The 4,962-nt window shown below is 29.1% G+C and overlaps 1 pseudogene; it reads right to left on the bottom strand.

Moving 5' to 3' along the window:
- Positions 1–1,153: 1,153 nt before the first annotated feature.
- Positions 1,154–4,092, bottom strand: LOC139901238 (uncharacterized; annotated as a pseudogene).
- Between the last annotated feature and the right edge of the window lie 870 nt (positions 4,093–4,962).

Genomic DNA, 4,962 nt, shown 5'->3' with positions numbered 1-4,962 from the left:
ATCACGAAGTGTCTCTTCTAAATGTTCATATTTTCGTGTGATCTTGATGCCGGAAAAAAAATCCAAAAAAAACGAAAAAAAAATTTTGCTTCCCCCGCTTCCCCCCGATTGGTTACTTCACCATTGATCCTGCCCCTATATATATATATATATATATATATATATATATATATATATATATATATATATATATATATATATATATATATATATATATATATATATATATATATATATATATATATATATATATATATATATATATATTGTAGATTTGTGATCAGTATTAGAGACAAAACTAGAATTTTTAGTTAAGGGTGACTCGACTTAGTTATAAAGAATAGCAATATACATTATATGTTATAATAATATAACATAGTCATCCTTTCTAATCGATTTATTTTGTATGTAAGTATATCAAATAAAGATACCGTGAATATCATTCATTTCTCTACTGTTTCTTTTCATTTCATTTTATTTCATTTTGTTTCCTTTCATTTCTTTTCATGTCTTTGGGTTTTCTTTCATTTCCTTCAAAAATAAAATAGATTCACAAATGCAATCCATTTTTTATTTATATTTTCTTTGTATTTAATAAATTTTCTTTCATAATTGTACTAGTATGTATTAAATAATAATCTTTGACCTAAATTATTAGTGAAAAAACAATTAAAACAACTTTTAGAGAAAGTCGAAATAACATCATATTTTATTTTGTATATTGTGTGGTAAGATCTTATAATACAGTAGACGAAATTTCATTTAAATATATTGTGGGCATTAGCTAATAAAATAGAATAGCTAGACTCGATAGGAGAAAAAAAAAAAGTAAGATTATTCATTGTCTATTGACCTAATTGGTTAAGATAATTTTCTTTAATTAGGATACTAAATATTTTTTTCGAATGAGTAAGTTGAGGATGGTTGAGCACCCCGAAACCACTCTATTGTCTCTGCCACTGATTAGTATAATTATAGGTAGAATGTAAAACAAACTAATAAACCAAAAAATAATGAAAGTAAAAAAGTCATGTAGATCAACTTGTCCAAGACCATATTATAGGGAAAAAGCAAAACATTATAAAGCGCTTGAACAAATGATTACCAACATTTGGTAAAATGTCAAAACAGGAAACAAACCTAACACAAAAAATCATACACCATCATCATTAGAGACACCATCCATGATACCACTGGTATTGTTATTTGTAATTTGATTGTACTTTTTAGAAGTACCCTTGCAAAGCTTAACAGGGTACTTAGAAGCATTGATTTCCAGTTTTCTAAGTGCAGCTTTACCAAGATCAACACCACATATATCTGATAGTCTCACAAGATACAGTAAAACATCTGATAATTCTTCACCAAGATGTTGTTTTTCTTCATCTTCCCAATCAGGAAGTCCTCTTGCTACCTCGCCTTTCCATTGAAATATCTCCGACAACTCTCCTACTTCTCCAACCTGGCATCAAGAAACCGTTTTTTTTTTATCATATTTTTTAAGTCGAAAAGATATTTACACCATTATTTTTTATAGATGCACCAAAACTGTCTGTTTAAATCTTTTGGTGTGTGTAGTAAAACCACGGTGTAAATATCATCTCCTATTTTAAGCATTTGTCAAGTTGTCTGATCTTATTACAACCAACGATCTAAAATGTTAAGATGAACCTTCCTTTTTCATTACATTTTTGATAGCTTAAGGGAATGTTTGGGATTTCATTTTGGGGGGAAACATCCTATTAATTAAGGGCTTTGCATAATACAAAATAATCTATGAAATTCTTTTTATGAAATTCTTTTTAATGACCTAATTTTCAAATCAAGGTAAAACATGTTTTTTTTTTAAATAGTAATGATTTATCCTCTTAATTATGTATCATACTCATCATCCTAATCAGTTACAATTTTTTCTTTTTTTGGGCCAAAAAACGAAAATTTTATAACTATTCTTTATCTCGGAAAGAGAAAATAGAGATAAAGATACAAAAGAAATCACGACCGAGGTTCGAAAGCAGTAAACAAGGTAAAACGACCTAAAGATAACTAAACCCGAGCCTCGGCTAGAACCACCATACAACACGACAAACACTTACAAAAAAGAGAAATACGCTTAACCAACCACTAGGAACCCGACACAAACAATAAACTAACAATCATCGATCAACACAACCGTCCACATTAGCCATGAACGAAAAGGTCGACGCGATTCCTGATCAATTATATACTTGATAACACTTGTTAAATTCAATCATTTTCCTTTTTGAAAGATTTAACTTTATGGAACACTTGTTGCCAAATTGTCACCAAATTCAAGGTATTAAAGAGAGGACATTGACTAGTCATTGACTCTGGTAAGTGCCTCTATTACATAACGGATAGAAGAGCATACTGCCACAACCAAACTTATTTACAAAAACTTATCCACATATTTGTCACAAGAGGAATAAATGTGCCTTTATTTAACAACATTGGTATTCACAACATAGAATCATTAACCCACTTTAAAGTGGTACTACAGCAATGAGACACAACTCCCTTTCCCAGGCATGGTCCCTTTTCCTCAGCAGCAGACATATGCCAGGTTTGATTACCCCCAAAGATATACCAAAAATGGTAACTCCTTAAAAGATGGTTATGTCCAAATATAGATAACAAAACACCATAACCATAATTTGTTGTATATAAATTGCAATTAACCTAAATAATTAAGCTAATTATATCATCCAAAAAAACTAATAGTCTACGTCGAATTCTTATGGGCATCAACCATAGAGTATCCTATTGCATTACCAATTACTAACTAAGTCATTCTAGTTGTTAGAACTATCAATAACTAGTTGCGAAACATTATCTCTATTTAATTCTTTCGTAGCTTAAATTCGACCCAACTATTATGTTTTAATCAATCACTCATTAACATCATCCATCCATCACTAATTCACTACTATCATAGGAGTATATAACATGTTATGCAAGTGTAGTTTATTGTTTTAGTATATGATTCTTATCTTATCATAATCTATGAATAAATTAGTGTTACTATATATGTAGCAGTTGGACTCCATTAATCCCCTAATTCCTTCGAATACGTTATATAATCTTAACCATGAAACAACTTCATACGGAGTAACAATTTTCGGCAACTGATGAACAAGACTAAAAGCATTACTTTAGTGATTATGTACAACCTCTTATCTAATAAATATCATTCTAATATAATATTTGGTAGTTATTTCAACTCTTAAATCTTTAATTACGAAAGCAATATATTACTTCCTAATTTTAAGTGATTGTTATTAACTAAATAATGTAACATATAATTAATCACTGATATATTAAGAGTAAATGTTGTTAAGACACATTCCAATTTACAGAAAACTGTAAATATAAATACAGCTAACATCACTTTTCAAACTTATATCCAAAAAACAAACCAATTTTTATACTTTTATCATATAATACAGGCATAATGAATATTCCTTCTCAATCTTAAGTTATTGTTTTTTTGTTTTTGTTTTTTTTACTAAATAACATAGTAAGATATTAATTAATTACTGATATATGAAGAGTAAATGTTGTTAAGACACATTCCAAATTATTGAAAACTGTAAATATAATTAAAGATATCATAACTTTTAAAACTTATATCCAGAAAACAAACCAATTTTTCTACTTTTAGTAATATAATGAATAATTTAATCAAAATAATTAGAAATGAAATGCGTGATATCAAAGCAGTTTTTAAATAAGCAGAATATTATTAACCTAAAAATCAAACATTAACAAAACAAACGTATATAGCTTCACAATTGATTCTGCATTCGTTATCCGTGAAGCATAAATTTCGAATCGCAACTAGTTAAAAGTATATTTTATTTTATATACATAATAAAGCAGTATAATTACTATAAGATTTGATATATAATAAAGAAAAAAATTAATAAATTAGTAATGATTTGTTACCAGCGCGAGTAAGAGATTTCTAGGAGTATGAAACTGATCCCAGTCTCTTTGTTTAGCGAAATCGGCCATTTTATTCTTTAAGTCGGTGAGGCTGACATCATTTTCAGTATCTGCCGGATTATTCATATCTCCGATCGCCGGGGAGGGGATTGAGGCTCCGCCGCCGAGTAGAGGAACAAAAGGTGACTAGGATGGAATCTATTTAAAAAGAACAAGAAGAAGAAGGGGAGGGTCTTTTGTATTTATTTACCAAAAAATAATGAAAGTGACCGGGATTCGGTTACTGGCTATAGCCGGTAGCCCTTCAATTGCGTTGCCACCTGTTAGTTCTTAACCTAATATTATATAAATAGTTTTTTTTGCCAAAATATTAATTTAATATGTATATATATTAGACTAGAGGATCCGGTGGAGCTACAGTAGGCAGACCGTGACGATCTGTTGTGAAATTAATTGATCACAGACGATCAAAAATCATTGACACTCACACTATTCGTTGTAAACACTATGAACGACTAAACTCACTCTATTGTCCATTATTCTTATACAATATCTTAAATGAATTAATTACTTTCAAAAATTGAACATTGAGAGGGAAGACTTTCTCTACTCTTAGGGTAATTCACTTTGAGTGAAGAAATAACTTCTCTTTATTCTATGATATTGAAAGGATTGTCTAGATCTTACCTCCTTCATACCCCCCTTTTATGGAATTCAGTTATGTTGTTGTTTCGAAAATTAATACTAGAATAACAAGCTAAGTTATTTTATATCCTTACTTTGTGTATGTAACACAAAAAGTAAATAAGAAGTAAAGAGTAAAACTGTAAATTTTTAAAAAGTAGCCACGTTTTCGACTAGCGATAATTAATATGGGACAAAGGGAGTATAATTCTTCCTTCGAATCAAAATATTTAATAGATAGTCCATCTATTCCAATTTTATTGTCTCTAGACAAAAAAAAAAAAACACAATGTTTAAAAAGTTTTTTAATTA

The sequence above is a fragment of the Rutidosis leptorrhynchoides genome, chromosome 3 (genome assembly GCF_046630445.1).
Source record: "Rutidosis leptorrhynchoides isolate AG116_Rl617_1_P2 chromosome 3, CSIRO_AGI_Rlap_v1, whole genome shotgun sequence".
NCBI lineage: Eukaryota > Viridiplantae > Streptophyta > Magnoliopsida > Asterales > Asteraceae > Rutidosis > Rutidosis leptorrhynchoides.
This window is presented reverse-complemented; position numbering and strand designations above follow the sequence as displayed.